The following is a 17,780-nucleotide window of genomic DNA, read 5'->3' as shown; positions in this document are numbered from 1 at the left end:
GGAATTCAGACAAAGGTTCTGGTGTTGATAGAGAAGCATGGCTGGCTGGGAAAAAGTCATATTTTTTAAGTTTACAGCTACCACTGCTGGTTTGGGGTTGCTATAACAACCAAGGGCCTGAGGGGAGGGGGCTCTGCAGATCTCAGGCTACCTAAAGCTGACTGATAGGTCTCCGGAACACTATTAAGACACTTCTGTGCTAGGAGCCAGATAACATTAGCTTATTTATTAAAATACATGTTAAAACACCTGTCGTCTCTCTTGCCCTGGCATTTCACTCTAATCATTGTTGTTAAGGAATTGTTAAGAGGCTCCTGATAGGGATGGAAGGCAAGTCCCATTAGGGAGCTAAATGCCATTTTGCTGGGGTGATTTTGCACAGGGCTCACAGCAGGCCCATGCAGGGTACGTAATTACACTAATTTGGCATGATGGATTGCCCCACTCTTCCCCTACTCGGCCCATCCGGGCTTCCAAAGAGTCTGAGGCACAGCTAATCCCGGTAAAGACCTGTTCCTGGCTGTGAGGGGCTCCGGCTGGGCTTGTGTCCAGCTAAGGTCTCTGAATTCCTGTCCGCTCTGTCACTAGGCTGACAGCCTGGCCTGGCTGAGTGGCAGTTTGCACCCTGAGCAGAGCAAGTGTCATCAGACACGCAGGACTGATGCGTATGGCCTATCAAAGGTGACGCAGCTCAGGAGACAGTCTATAGCTGCAGTGGAGACAGGCTGGGCATGAATCCCAGTCCTGTACTTGCTACAGCTGTGACTGAGGGAACCTCTTAAGCCTCTGTTTACCTGTCTGGAAATGGCCATGCTGACATCGCTTTCATTTGTGCAGTGCTTATCACACGCGAGACACAGCCCTCTGCATGGACGAGCTCATTCATTCCTCACAAAGCCTGATGAGACAGGTACTTCTTCATTTTGCAGATGAAGAAATTAAGGCTTTGAGAGGCTCAGAAACCGGAGGAGCTGCATAGCTCCTAGGGTTTGGAGAGGATTAAATGAGATGCATGTAGACTGCTGAACACAACACAATGCTTGTACAATACTTGGTACAGAGTTGGTACTCCATTAATATTATTAAATATGTACTATTAATTTTTAAAAAAATTTACAGCTTTACTGAGGTATAATTGACAAAACTGTATATATTTAAAGCGTGTAATGTGATGACTTGATATACATATACTTTGCAAAATGATTACCACAATCAGGTTAATTAACACATCCATCATCTCACATAGTTACCAATTATTTTTGCAGTGAGAAGGCTTAAGATCTACTCCCCTAGCAAATTTCAAGGATGTTTGCAACAGTATTATTAACTAGAGTGACCATGCTGTGTATTAGACCCCCAGAATTTAATCATCTTATAGCTTAAGGCTTATGCCCTTTGACCAGCATCATCATTATTGTTGGTGGTGATCTTGGTGGTGGCAAGTAGTATTATTTCCCTATCATCCAAAGCTCATCATGGGGACGTTTGTCTAAGAGCGTGAATAATCTACTGGCAGGAGTTTGGTGCTTTCCACTCCTCATGATATCAAGTTAATCCTCACATCAACCCCAGGAGATTAACATCAGCGCAGATTCCCAGACATGAAATCACTGACCTGGGGTCACCCAGCTGGTAAGAGGCGTCATGGGAATTGAATCCTTCTCTTCATGGTTCCTGGCTGTTAGCCCTTATGCTCTACTGTGAGGGTACCCACATAAAACCAAAGACTCAGCATTAGGGCGGGTCTCCCACAGTCTTAAATGTGCACGTGACGCATGAATTCCTCTACAATATCCCTGAGCAAGAAATTCTCCAGGCTTGGCTTGAACACCTTAAGGGAACTCACTGTTCTACAGAGGGCAGCTTCACTGTTAGAAAGTTCTTCCTTACACTAAATCCAAATTGCAGCCATCACTGCCCTACAACATGGGTTCAAATCTCCAGAGCAACACAGATTACAATACCTTTCCTGTCTACGTGCCAGCCCATCCTATTGCATTTTTTGAGGAGAATCATCACGATGCTCACCTTAAATAGATTCCCTGTACGCTCATTTATTCATTTTTTCACTCACCTATCCATTCACTTACCTAATCTTTCCACAAGTATTTACTGAGATTCTACTGTGTGCTAGGCACTGGGCTAGACACTGGGCTACAGCGCTGAATGGGACAGGCACAGTCCTGCCTCCATGTGGTTTACATATTAGGGAGAAGGGCACTAGAAACTTTTTTTAAAAGTTATTTGATGGTGATTCAAGAATTATAAAGGAGAAACAGAAGGTTCTATGAGGGCACTTAACCAGGACAAATAGGAATTGATTTGACAAAGAAGCTGCTGGAAGGCAAGAGAGGGGAAGTGAGCAGCATGTGCAAAGTTCCCGTGGTAAGAAAGAAAGAAAGCGTGTTTGAGGAACTAACGGAACAGTGTGTCTATAGAAAGTAAAAGGAAAAGAGAGTGAGAGGTTCTACTGGAACATGCTGATGTCAAAAAACACCCATTCCTTGCCTCTCCTCCAGCTTCTTGAAGAGAAGATTAGGAGAGTAGGAACAGGGTCCTAAAGGCTGGAAACAAGTCAGGCTGATTAATATTTCATCTGGACCTGGATCCCTGACTATGTCTGTGACTGAATGTGTTTGTGCCATTGTCTCCTTGTGTAAGTTGACAACTATGTTTCAACCATGTTTCCCAGAATCCCCTACCTTGCAGGGTTCTGGTTTAAAATTGTCCGAAAAAAGCATCTGTGGGATTCTGAGGGCAGGGTTTAAGCAGCAGCCATTACCCTGAGAAGGTCATTGGGTCCGACAAGCTGGGGGACAGTCACAGATGTTCTTGGGAGGCTCAGCCTTGTCCTCACTCTCCTCTGTGCCACACTGAGCTTGTCTGCCTGACCGCTGGCCCTGCTGACCGACCGCCTAGCCAGGTGTCTGGTTGCTGACTCACAGAGATGGAGCCATTGAGCCGACTGGTCCCCCCTCTTCCACTGGATGTGCTTAAAGTCTCCTGTTTGGCTAGTACTTCGGGCAGACTGGTTAGTGACTTTTCAACTTTTTCTGATGCTCCAGCTCCCCTTTCCAGGCCTTCATTTGCCAGCTCCTCATGCAGGTCTGTGAAGTCTGATTCCTATAAGAAATCCTTGTTCCTGTTAAACTCATCATGACTGTTTCCTTGTGAAGCCTGACCTACATCAGTCCAAGAGAAGGGACCAGGAGGGAGGGGAAGGGAGGAGGAGGGGAGAAGACAAGGGAAAGTGATCTGAGCCTTAGATGTCATCCAGCTGACCTGGCCTCCGGCAGGAAGGGGACCCAGTTAGGGCCTCCTATTGTGGTCGCCTTTTGTGTTCTTTCCTGATTTGAGCAAGTCACTTTTGTTGGTCTGTTGGCCTTCATTTCATAACTGAGGAAAAACTGGATGCCTTTCTGCCCTCAGGAAAGAGGGCAGTGACTTAAAACGAGCATTCCAGTGCAATGAGAGGTGAGAATGGAATCCTAGTTCCTGCCCTTCTCACTTCTGCATTTCCGTTTCACACAAGTCCACCTTGTTGGGACAGCCCATCCCGTGGTCCCACTTCATCACTCAAGGATCAAGATCTTGCAAAGTACTTGGAGTCCAACTGCCTGGGCTCAACTACTGGCTCAACCACTTTCTAAATGTGGACCTTGGTCAAGTTACCTCACCTCTCATTTCCTCATCTGAAAAGGGAAATAATAATAGTGGTACTTAGAAGTGTTCAATGATACAGTGGATAGAGAGTCTTCTATCCACTTGGCATTTAGTAGGTACCACTGTCATGATAGTTGTTAGAGCAAAGTCCAAATCCCTCTACGTAGCTTTTCATCTTTGAATGAAGTGAAATATTCAAAATTTACTCATATTTTGTCCAGCAGTTTTTCATAGCAGCATATTCTTGCCATTTACTATGAAAGTTCTACCGCCCTTTTACTTGTGGTCTCCCCTTGTTCCTTAAACTGCCAGTGAGGTAGGTATGGCAGACTCTCTTGTTTGGCTATCCCCAAAGCCATCCCCAACCCTTGTATCTTCAACTCCCACTATAGAGAGAATGAAAACAAACCAGGTAGCTGCTTTCCCATTCTCCCTGCAGCTCAGGGTGGACACGTGACTCAGTTCTGGTTGGTGAAATGTAACGGGGGAAATTCCTAAAGAGTAGTGTCTGGGAGGGCTTTACGTTCCTGACAAAAGGGACAAGTCCTGTGGACACGTCCCCTCCTCCTTCTAACAGCCTTGAATGTGGATGTGATGACTGATGCTGTGGCAGCCATCTTTTGTTCATGCACAGGAGGATGAGATGCTTACGGCTGAGAATGGTAAATATAGAGAAAGAGCCTGGGTCCTTGATAACTGAGTTGCTGAACAAACCTGGAGATGCATATGTGTCCTTATATTTTACCCAGTTTCTCATTGTGATTGCCATTTTTCATCAATGCTTCCGTTACTTGCATATGAAAGCTTTTTTAACTCATACCAGTTGTTATGCCTATTTTAAGTATAGGTGTGGAGAGGCTCAAAAGGCAAATTCCAAAAATTCTCACAGCTTTTAAGTGGCAGAGTCAGAATGCAGTCCCAGGTTCTGTCCAAAGTCCAAGCTCTTAATCCCATTTTTATTTCAAGTCTGATCCTAGACCCTCATAAGTCTTTCCATGATTAATCCAGTCCACAGAGAACTCTTGCTGCACTGATTCCTGTTTCTCCATTTCAACAGTGTGGCAGTTAATGATTTTCTAATACATCAAATGCGTTGTACTTTTGACCCACCTTCCTCTCATACGTGCTTTTTTTTTTTTTTTTGCGGTACACAGGCCTCTCACTGTTGTGGCCTATCCCGTTGCGGAGCACAGACTCCAGACGCGCAGGCTCAGCGGCCACGGCTCACGGGCCCAGCCGCTCCACGGCACGTGGGATCCTCCCGGACCGGGGCACGAACCCGTGTCCCCCGCATCGGCAGGCAGACTCTCAACCACTGCGCCACCAGGGAAGCCCATCTCATACGTTCTTTTTAAGGTCCGAGAAGCCACAGACTGTAGAGTGAAGATCAGGAGATTTGGAGATTGGTTCAAATGGCTGAGTGGCTTTGGAGGAAAGTCAGTTCATCTCTCTGGGTCTCAGTCTGATTTATGAAATCAGAAGGTCATAAGGTTGCCTTAAGGTATTAATAAGAAAACTATTTGTAAAGCAATTAGCAGAGTGCCTGACTCGTAATAGACACTCAAAATGATAGCTACCACTGTTATTACCATGTGTTTATTTCTTGTGTACTGTCTTAGTGTGTGGCAAAGGGATGACCAATAGTATGAGTTCAATAAGCAACCACCGTTAATAGAATAGTCCATTGACTATTTCATTAAGAACTTACTGAGATGTCATTTTATTCCAGACACTGTGCTAAGTATATGACTTGAAAGATTTTTTTAAGTCAAATAAAATACCCCTGTCTTAGACACATGAACAGATAGCTATAATACAATGTGACAAATTCAATAACAAAGAAACTCATAGGGTTTTATGGGGACACAGAGGAAGGGCACTTATCAAATCTAGGAAGCCTTCCAGGAGGAGGATCCAAATTGACTCCTAAAGAATAGAAGAAATTAGACTATGATGTCTGTGATTGTCTTCCAGCCCCCAGAACTTTGTTATCCTTTGTCAGGAGTAAGTTAAAGAAATGGCAGGTGAAAGAGTGGCATTTGCACATCTGTGAATGGGGCCTCAAATTCATGTCTATGGTAATTGCTTTTGCATCTGAACTCCCGTCTAGAGGCTGGGTTAGTTAGAAACAAGCCTCCTTTTCAACTTCACTTTCATTTCAGCCTTTCCTTCTTTGTGGTAAACACACAAGCCATTTTGTAAGCTCTCTCCCATTTCCTTTTAGTCACGATGCATATTCTTAGAAGCAGCCTGCAGAGAAACAAAGGTTAATTCTGCAGGGAATGAATTGCCAAGCCGTGTTCGTATTTGAAATTTTGATTTAGGAAAGCAACGTGAGTTTTTCTTTACTTTGTAAAGTTCCCTCACATCTCCATCTGTGGCAGATCCATAGGCCTGGCTCCATGCATCAGCCAGAGTCCCTGATGAGATTTTGATTCTGCTTTTTAAAAGGTGGGAGACTGGCTTTGCCAGTGCTTACAGGACCTCTGGTAAGGGGTGCTCAGTTAGAAGGCTTCAATCCCCGCAACCTGGCTGCATACAGAACGCTGTAAAGTCAGTGGGCAAGAACAAGGCTGACAGTACTTAGGTAGAGCCCCTGAGGTTGGTGCATTTATGAAATATCAGAAGGTCACAGAGGTCATCCTCAGCTGGTGACAGTGCTATTTAAATACCGCTGTGTTCCAGGTGAGAGCCTCTTATGGGCCCTACCTGATCTGTCAGGGAATCGATCTGGGTCTCAAAAGGCTTCCCTACAAGAATATCGCTGTATAACATGGAGTGTTTGGTAGATCTTGGGGTACTTCATTCATTCACCAAATATTAATGAACACCTACTATTTGCCACAGGTCATCCCAAATGGTAATGGAGAAGCAGAGCTGTCCCCTGTGTTTTAGAAATTCTTGTACTGCACACAGAAGGCAAGTGAGGGGTTGGAATCTACTTGTGGAGGTGTGAACTCGTGTGACTGTGTCTGCCAAGACGGTGTGATGTTTTCTCATCCATCTGTTCAGAGAGGGCAATTTTCTCTGACTCACACAAAAGTGCAATCTATGTTAGCCTCTGCCCTGTGTACAAGACAATCATAGTGCTTGCTTTTATCCTAGCAGGGGATGAGGAGGGGGCCAGAGGATAGGTATCATAAGCAACTTGAGAACTGGGTACACACATTTTTTTCCATACTCAGGTAGTCTAGATATGAGCTACCTTATCATATCCTCTTAAAGGGTCCTGAAAAGAATTTACACTCATAAATGCATCATTGAATAATGTGAAATGTACTGAAGAATCCATGGGGTAAACAGGCAACCCAGTAATATTCAAGATGACTTCAGATTATGCCAAGTGCTAAGAAGGAAATGAAGAGTGTGATGTTAGTGCAGTGATGGGGGAAGGGTGTTACCTTACTTCAGTAAGTGGTCAATAAAGACTTTCTAAGGATCAGCCTTTGAGTGCAGACTAAGGGTGTAAAAGACCTCGCAATTGAAAAGCTGGGGATTCAAGGTACTCAACAAGTCAAAGAGTCTAACTAGAGAATGTTGACATGTATTTTCCAGGGCCTTTATTTGAGAGAAGGAGAGTTCCCCAGTGATAGCAACTGCACTTCCATCTGGGTCCTGACATTGTTCTTGTGCTCAGAATCGATCGATTCCTTGCTATTCTTAGTGGGCAGAAACTCTTTGCAAAACTTGACCTTTCCCAAGTGTTATCAATAGCGCTAATAGCTATGCTGTCAGAAATGTCCACTAATCATCACACATCAGGGGGCTTTCTGAGTTCAGTGCTCTTGGTTCAGAATTTCTGCTGCCCTTGGAATGTGTCAATGTTTGTTGAAGAGTCTTCCTTTACAGAAGTTCAATTATGGTATAATGATTCATTTTGTGTCATATTTTTACATGCTCATGTGTCTGTTTTCACCAATAAACTATGAGTCCCTAGGGGGCAAGGGTTTTGTATTTTTCCCCTTTGTGCTCCCAACACGAAAACAGTGTATAGTTCAAAACAGGCAGTCAACACTTTTGTGTTCTGTTGATCTTAGGATGGTCCCATACCCAAGTGGTGTGATGTTTTGATGCTTTGCTAACTTATAAGATTGACAGATAACCAGAAAATCCAAAGTCACTCTCCTAGGCTGATGACATTCATCCCATGCATTGTAAACAACTTGAGAACTGGATCCATGCATTTTTCCATAATTTGGTATTCTAGATATGAGCTGCCCTATTATGTCCTCTTAAAGGACCCTGAAAAGAATTTATTCTCATAAATGCATTAGTGAATAATGTAAAATTTACTGAAGATTCCATTGGGGAAATAAGATTTTACATTGCACTCCAAATTCAGCAACCTAAAATCTCTCTTTTTTTAACCAAAGTCCACTCACCCATATTGTCTGGAGACTGTGTTTCTCTCTCCCTCATTTCCTAAAGAGTCCCCAACTTCATTGACATCTCCTCTTTTCTATTTCCTGGAGCATCTACTGTTGCCCAAATCACTTGTCAAAGTTTTCTTCTAAACAATTACTATATTCTGTTCAAGTGAGGTTTTCATAACAGCTTCTAAGAGAATATGATAGTCTCCATATTGTTCACCCTATAGTCCTTGCAGTGTTTGAACATAATAGATGCTCAATTAATAACCAACTGAATTCAAAATAGCACAGTGCAATCTATGCTATACTGTGTTATGAACAAAACAAGAGCTTCTAAACAGTCTCAGACTACTTGAGATCTATCCCATTTTTCCACTGCAGGGGGTAGCCATGCTGAGTCCCATCATCAACAAATGGCAAAAAGGAGTTTCCTCAGCCCTGGGCTTGCCAGAATTTGGTCATTCCAAACTGTTACACAGTTAACTTCTAAGTTTGTGCACAAACACGTAGATCAGTATAAACCACTTCTTCCCCGCTAACTTTACGGTTTAGGAGCTAGTCTAATGCTCAAAACCCAGTGGCACAGGGACCCCAGGTAGTGACTGCTCCACCAATTCCTCCTTCCCTACGGTGGCTTTAAAAAAAATCTACCCTGCCCAAAGCCCATAGTAGCTAACTGATGACCCTGCTCCTGGGCCTCCGCTAACGAGAACAGAGAAGGCATATCACCCTAGTTGAACCAATCACCTCTCTTTCTCCTGGGTATCTGGAATTGAGGCTTGGAGATGCAAGTACAGGCCGAAACAGAAGGTTCTGTAGACCAATATATAAGTAGATGAATGAGAAGAGAAGCTGGACTAAAGACAGAAGAGATGATGTAGTCAGAGAGATAGAATGAGGGTTCATGGTGATTTTACAGTTTCCACGATGCCTCTTGCATCTGTTTCAGTGAGATTCTCTCTGCATCTTTATAATAGCTTCACTTTCCATTTGTCCTCCTTTGAGTGTGTCTCTGGCCCATGAACCAAACTATCCCTATCCAACCACCCCTTTTCACCCAACAAAGACAACCATCACTTCTCTGTGAGCAACCCATGCTCCCTGCACACAGGCTCCTTTTAACACACTGAATTGCAATTCGTCATTTAAAGATTTCTTCCTTACCAGGCGGTGAGCAGACTGAAGTCAAGGTCTATGAGTTCATACCTTATCCCTATTACCTAACTTCATACTAGGGACATAGTAAATGCCCAATTAATGTCTACTGAACCAAATTAAGACAGTGTCATCTGCAGGATAAAATCATGTACATATCTATTTGTTCTAAGCCCTTACTGTTTCCATCGGAGACCAGGACTCCACAATCAGCTTACAGCCATGCCTTAACAATGTGCACCAATCACAAGCCACTTTGGAGATGCTTTTCTAAAACTAAGCCCATTCCCTTAATTATATCACTGCCTCTGCAGAAAACAGTGACTTTTTAGAGATATGGACAGGACTTTATACTTTCCTAATATAAAAAATTTAAATTAAATATTTAATCATTATTCAGTATGGCCATGGTAGAGATAAAGAGAAACGTGTACAATCCAATTGGAATAAAGGATCCATATCCCCAGAAAGAATTTCCAAGTTGAGAGGTACTTTAAAAGTCAAATGATTCAACTGCTATATTTTATGCTTGGAGATTCTGAGGCCCGAAGAGGACTAAAACCAAGGTTCATAATTCTGAAGACCACCACTCTTTCTACCTAATCCTGAAAGTCACTTTCCTTGAAATAGCAAGGTCTGACATTTTTAAAACACTATTTCCCCATTCCTCTATGGTGGATTAATAATATTTCAGAAAGAACATGGTGGCAGGAGAAGAAGGGGTTTCCTAGTTGAGTTGGGCAGAGCTAAGATTTCAACACTAGTCCCTCAGACAAGCCAATATCCTAGTCTGAACTGCCACCTTAGAAAACTATTAGTTGAATCATCTTGGAAAAGAAAGTTCACCTCTTTGAGCCTCAGTTTCCTCATAAGCAATGCATATACTGAAAAATCTGTCTGACAGAATAGGGTGGGAAGATAAAATGAGATCATCAGAGGTCAGCAGACATTTTCTTAAAGGGCCTGATAGTAAATATTTTAGTCTTGGTGTGCCATGTGAGGTCTCTGTTGCATATTCTATTTCTTATCTTTTAAAAATGTACAATAATACTTAGTACATGGGCCATACAAAAGCAGGCCATCAACTGTAATTTGCCATGGCTGATCAAAAACATATGGTCCAAGAACTAGGCATGTCTTAATGCTGCATATTCAGCACCTAGGACAGTACTAGATGCTTTGGGTATTTGCTCAATAAATATCTGCTGGTGAATAACATATGTAAAGGACCTGGACCTAATTAAACTTAAAAGCTTTTGCACAGCAGAGGAAACCATCAACAAAACAAAAAGACAAACCTACAGAATGGTTGCAAACTATATGACCAACAAGGGGTTAATATCCAAAATATATGAATAGCTCCTACAACTCAATATAAAAAAACAACAACAACCCACCCAATCAAAAAATGGACAGAAGACCTGAATAGACAATTTTCCAAAGAAGATATACAGATGGCTAACAGGCATATGAAAAGATGCTCAACATCGCTAATTATTAGAGAAATGCAAATCAAAACAACGAGATATCACCTCACACCTGTCAGAATGGCTATCATCAAAAAGTCTACAAATAATAAATGTTGGAAAGGATGTGGAGAAAAGAGAACCTTTGTACACTGTTGGTGGGAATGTAAATTGGTACAGCCACTATGGAAAAGAGTATGGAAGTTTCTCAAAAAACTAAAGATAGAACTACCATATGATCCAGCAATTCCACTCCTGAGTATATATCCAGAAAAAAGGAAAACACTAATTCAAAAAGATACATGCACCCCAATGTTGTAGCATCACTATTTATAATAGTCAAGCTATGGAAGCAACTCAAGGGTCCATCAACAAATGAATGGATAAGGTGATGTGATATATATGTACAATGGAAAATTACTCATTAAAAATAATAAAATTCTGCCATTTGAAACAATGTGAATGGATCTAGAAAATATTATGCTTAGTGAGATAAGTCACACAAAGACAAATACTGTATGATATCACTTCTATGTGGAATCTAAATTAAAAAAAACACAAATATATGTAGAAAAACAGAAAGAGACTCACAGATACAGAAACAAACTAGTGGTTACCAGTGGGGAGAGGGAAGTGGAGAAGAGCAAGGTACAGGTATGGGATTAAGAGATACAAAGTACTATGTATAATATAGATAAGCAACACAGATATATTATATAGCACAGTGCTGCATCTTCAACACCTAGGACAGTACTAGATGCTTGGATATTTGCTCAATAAATATCTGTAATGAATAACATACGTAAAGAGCCTGTCCAAAGTCTAACATGTGAAAATAACTGTCCATTTATTTAATGTTGTTTCTATTGTTAGTGTTGCTTGCTTAGCTCCAGCACTATGAAACAATATGAGAGATACAAAGGTATTGTGCACAGGCAGATTGAAATGGGTGAATTAGCTAACTAAAGAATTCAGAGGAAAAACAGGCAACTGTGATCTCAAGGAGCCAGGAAAATTGTCACAGATGAGGTGGCATTGCTCTGAGCTTCAATGCCAAGATCTCAACAGTCATAAGAGCTGATCTGCATACAGATTGTGGCTGAGCCTGGAAACTTCAGGTGTCCCAGCCCTCTGAGCACTATAGTTATAATATTTTGGATTTTTGGCTGCATGTGCACATAAATTGAAGACCTGTAATTAAGAATCTAGCCTTAGGAAAGCGTGGAGCCACTGTGGTTGAGCACCACATTAGGAAGAGACACTTTCTCCTTCTTCCTCCTCCAACTATGTACACCCTCCAATACACGCTCAGAGGAGCTAGTGCCAAGCCAGCATTGGGGTTGAGGTGATGTTAATCTGATCACTAGAGGCAACGTGACTCAATTTATACCTCCAAACTTGTGGATGGTAATGCACCACCAATGTAAACATTATCACAATTAATTAACCCATCCTCTTTAACAGACAAGGAAATAGTTTCAAAGGTGAAAAAACTTGCTCAAGTTCATCCAGCTAAACAGAGTTATGTCTCTCTGCCTTTTCACTACATGGTTTACCTAAAGAATAAATTGCAAATGACTAGCATCAACTCATTTCCCAGGAATGTATTTTGAATGACAGAAGGCTCTAATGTCTGAACAAGGGTTTGACACTCAGACAAGGGAAGCAGAGAGAGTGAAGATAAACTTCAAAGCTGTTTTCCTTGTGTAGAGAAACCCGACTTCATCAATCAAGTAAACGGGTTCTCAGGGTTTTGGTTGAGTACTAGAGCTTCGATGACGATGACACCCAGAGGGTTGTTAGACCATTGCTGCAGTCAAAATGTACACAAAGATCAGGCCCAGGGTTGAAACTCGGGCTTCATAAAGCTGCTGTCATAAGGAGTCAAAAAGAAACAGGCATGGACCAAGGAGACAAAGCATGCCCCACTCCCTCATTCAGAATAATTGGTCATGTCTATAAAATGTAACCTCCAGATTCATCATGCTACACAGGCTGTTTCAAGTGCAGATGCTAGTATTTGGTCTATTTCATTCAACTCTTCAAGATTAATCAATAAAAAGATGTCTACAGTGCCTGTGTACCTGGCAAAAAAAAGAAATAAAGAAAGAAATGACCTCAGTGGATATAAACACTGCTTAGATTTCTTAGAGCACTTAGGAGGCCCTGAGTAAATCAGGCAGGTTCAAGTATGTGATGGATTTCTGCTGTCCGATTTAATATTTAATATTTTAATATTTAATCCTAAAGCTATGTGCTCCATTTCAAGTTACAGCTTATTAAAAAGTCAAGCTATTAAAAACACTAAGTGTTTTAGTTCAGGAAGAGAGCATAGCCTCCCCTAAGTGACAGGTGACTCTGCTGTCTTGCTTTATTTGTTTTTAAAAACATGGATTTATTTCTTAAATATTTATTATTCATGCAACAATAATGCTATCCAGTATTTATATAGCATCTGTCTTCTGAGGAGCACTCCAGCAGAATAACATCATCTGTCTTTATGAACTTCATTGTCAGGAAGAAGACTGGACTAACTTTTGCCTTCTTACAGATGAGAAAACAGAGGCTCAGGGAGATTAAATGAGTTTTCCCAAGTCACAGAGTAAACCTATTGGATTTACTCACAGGGAAGCTGCCCAAACCAGTGTTGGTTGGCTATAACAGTAAAGTCTCTGCTACAGATTTCCAGAGCAACGTCCTTCCCACAATTTGTTTACTGCTTACTCATAAACCTTTACCTACAGAGGGATGTCTATGGGACAGACACACACTGCGTTACAAATGGCTCATTCATTCATTGAAGAAATATTTATTAAGTTCCTACTATGTGTCAGGTACTATCTAAGCCCTAGAGCTGTGTATTAGTTTCCTTTGGCTGCTGTAACAAATTATCTCAAACTTAGTAACTTGAAGCTTACAGTTCGGGAGGTCAGAAGTCCTAAAGTCAAGGTGTCAGAAGGGCTGTGTTTCTCATGCTGGATATAGGGGAGAGTCCATTGCCTTGCCTTTTCTAGCTTCTAGAGGCCATGGAATCTTCCAACCTCTGCTTTCATCATCATGTCTCCATTTTATGAGTCTTGACTCTCCTGCCTTCCTCTTATATGGATGCTGTGATTATACTGGGCCCATCTGGATAATCCAGTAGTCTCTACATTTCAACATTCACAAAATCTCTTTCGCTATGTGAAATAACACACTCACAGGCTGCTGTGATTGGGACACGGACTTCTTTGGGGAAGCGAGATAATATTCAGCCCACCAAGGAACACAACAATGTTTAAGACTTGTTCTAGCCCTTGCAGCAATCTTTGTTTGGTGGGAAAGAGGTACACAAATGAATGATGACAAAATATGATCATAAATGACAAGAGATGATGAGTGAGAAGATGGGCTAATGGGTGTGAAGAAGACCCCCAAGAAGATGATGTCCAAAGCTAGTCTGAAAGGATTAGTGGGAAATAATCAGGCAAAGGATTAAGGTAGTATGCTGGAGGTCAGGAAGTCCAGGGACCAAGGATGCTCTAGGCAAAAGTCACAGCACAAGCAGAGTGCTGTTTCTACTTCATTGACTTTGATGTTTGCTTCCAACTGGTCTGCTTTGTTTCAGAGGTACCCTGAGTGATAGAAAAAGGAATCGACTGTAGAGCATAGCACTGAAAAGCAAGAGGCCTGGTGTCAGGCAATCTGGGCTTCATCCAAGCCCTGACCCTTCTTAAAAGTTTAGCTTCTCTGAGCTTTACTTTTCACATCTGTCAAATGGGAGTACTAACTGTACTTACAGAGTTGCTCCAAACATAAAATGAGATAATGAATATAAAGTTCTTAGCACATAGTTGGTGCTCAATAAAAGCTAGATTTTTTTTAGTTGCCTCACTTTGGACCTCTTCTGCTCCAAGATTCTGTAATGGGGTGCATGTTTTGACCTGTGACAGGAAACCCCTCTAGAAAGAGCAGGTGACTATTTCCCTAGAGACCCTCATTCCCAGGGATGAGGCCACATGTCACTTCAGGAAGATTATGAGGACTTCTCCAGGATGTTATAGAGGGAGAAAGCAAGACTGTGGCTGACATACCGGGACTGCTGGGTCCTGGAAATTTCCTATTGTGGGAATTTCACTTTCTTCTCTTTTTGAAATAGCCAGGTATGGCTATTCTTGGGGAAAAATAAATAGCTGTGATTTCTGTTCACTGGAGGAGTCCTAATTTCCTGACTTTTTCCCACAATGTTGACAGTATCATGTAGATGAAGACAAGTTGTGGAAACTGGGCCAGGTCAGCTGCTAATGACCATGTAAGTGACAGAACTTCAATTTACCCACGGATAAAATGAAATGCTTTGAACAAGATGATTTGTAAGACTCCTTCTAGATTTAAAATTATGTTATTTTATGGTGAGTCTGGAGCATAAATAGGCACCAACTACAAAAAGGCAACCTGGGCTGATGGGAAAAACATGATTTTGGGGTCAGACAAATGTGTGCTTAACTCTGAGATTTACTCACAGGGTTCATTTCCCTGAGTCTCAGCTCCTGCAAATTGGGGATGAAAGTGCCTACCTGAAAGCGTTGACAGGACGACTACAAGATGTCATATGTAATGGAGAGTCTGGCACAAAATTGGTGTTCAATGAATGTTGAATGTAAAAACGGAATGGGGTGTGTCTCACCAACATTTCACCCTCAAATACCGGCGACCAGATCCTGTTCTCAGAGGTCTTCTTTTTTAAATTTAATGTTTACTGTTACCAAAGTATCATGTGTTTACAGTTCAAAAAGTCAGAGTATTAGAAGGCTTAAATGAAAAATAACAGTCTCCTTCCTCACTCCTTCTTCCCCCCACCCCGGCTAATTACTGCTCCTTAGAGGAAATAACTTTTAATTTTTAGCCATTCCTGGTAGTTTCCTTCCATATTTCTAAAAAAAAAAACATGCTTACACTGTTGTTTCTTAATCTATTAATTTTAACATCCTGTTAATGGTATTGGAAGATGTTTCTCTCTGTCTCTCTCTGTCTCTGTCTCTGTCTCTCTCTCTCTCCCCAGACGCACTCACATCCTGCCGATTCAGTGGTGCCACATTTCTGGGTTAAATCCATAATCAGCACGTGCATCATTGTGGTGGTTCAGCCAAAGAGGTACAATGATTCAATTTCTTCCTCATACTGGTGTAGTTTTTCCCAAAGTTATTGCCTTTAATTCCTCATTTTCTACACACCCAATATGAATTCTTTTCAAAAACATTCACCAGAACTCCAAAAAATTACTGTGATAAATTCATTAGTAAGCTATCCAACATTTATCTAGGAGGTACCCCTTCAGGACACCTGTGCCACCTTCTCCAATATGGACTGGGTGTTCTCCAGATCTGCTACGTAACTGTCACCCTACATCACCTACCCCCTTCCTATCCTTCACCACCTCTTGGGACTGTCTTTAACTTCTCTGCTCTGTTGAACCCCGTTTTCATGCTTCCATATTTTCCTTTTTCTTGATTTTCTTTCTTTTTTCAGAAAGTCACAATCTCCAAAAGCTTTCTCAGGTAAATGTTTGAGTCCTTGCATGTCTGAAAATAGTTTTCACCATATCCTCACTCTTGAGTAATAGTTTGAGTAGGTAATAAATTCTAGGTTGTAATTCTGAGAGCGTGGATCTTTTGTCTTCTAGCTTCTACTACTTCTGTTGAGAAGTCCAACGTCAATTCCTTATTCTTTTTTTTTTTTTTTTTGCAGTACGCGGGCCTCTCACTACTGTGGCCTCTCCCATTGCGGAGCACGGGCTCCGGATGTGCAGGCTCAGCGGCCACGGCTCACGGACCCAGCTGCTCCGCGGCATGTGGGATCTTCCCGGACCAGGGCACGAACCCGTGTCCCCTGCATCAGCAGGCGGACTCTCAACCACTGCGCCACCAGGGAAGCCCCAATTCCGTATTCTTAATCCTTTTCATATGACCCTTTATTATTTCCTTGGAGTCTGCAGGATTATCTCTGCATCCTCAGCATTCTGTGATTTAAAAATGATGTGCTTTATAATGAGTTTTAAATTTTATTTTATTGAGTACTCAGTAAATCTCTATAGCCCAGAGCTTCATATCTTTCACTTCTGGGCAATTTTATAGCATTCATTCTCTGATAATCGCCCCCCTGCCATTTTCTCTTTCCTCTCCCTGCAATTTCTGGTAGTTATATATACAGCTTCTGAACTTCCTTTAGTTTTCTAAAATCTGCTCTAATTTACATCTCTTTGACTTTTGTTTCTACTTTCTTAGAAATTTCCTGATCTTTCTCTATCAATTATGCTATTTAAAGTTTGTCTCAACTTTAATATTTTTAATTTCTAAGAGTTGTTTCTTGTTCTCTCATAGCTCATTTCTCATAGCATCCTTCTCTTGTTGCATTGATGATATATTTTCTCTAAGTTCTGTGAGGATCTTAACTATCATTTATTTGAAGTTTTCTTCTGCTTCCTGTATTACTTCTGTTTTTCTCAAGTTCCATTTTACTGTGTGCTTTTTCATTTTTTTCCCATGTTGAAGACTTTTCTCAAGGGGCTGACTACCCTTTACATGCATTAATATTTGAGTGAAAGCGCACACACACACACACACACACACTGATTGGAAGATCTGTGCATGGGATTCATCAACTGAAATTTATGAAAGAATTTCACTCTCATGGATCAAGCTATTCTCTTGGGATAATCCTAAATTTAGTATCTGTCATTATTTTTTCCTGGTCCCTCCTGTTTGTTTCTGGAAGATTCTCCTAATCTTCTTCTATCTGGAGGTATAATCCTGGCTGCCAGCATTCCAGGAGCCCAGAGAAAGAGGGCTGGACAATCTCTCCATTCAGTATACTGACTTTCACTTAATCCCTCTCTTTTCATGACTCACATGCCCACCATTCTCTGAGCTCGACATTTCTTGATTCAATTTTTCCAAATCTTCATCTCCCCTTCTCTGCCTGGCTCCACAGGATGGGGTTGGTTATCTGGGAGTCTGCACATCCTTTGCCCATGCTTTCTGAGGTAGCTGGTACCTCCAATTCCTGACACTTTCTGAGGTTCTGTGACTCACATCACCTTGATTTGTATTCATATTCCTCCTTGACGAATCCTTAGATTTTACTTTTC

This window comes from Delphinus delphis, chromosome 15 (assembly GCF_949987515.2).
Source record: "Delphinus delphis chromosome 15, mDelDel1.2, whole genome shotgun sequence".
Classification (NCBI taxonomy): domain Eukaryota; kingdom Metazoa; phylum Chordata; class Mammalia; order Artiodactyla; family Delphinidae; genus Delphinus; species Delphinus delphis.
This window is presented reverse-complemented; position numbering follows the sequence as displayed.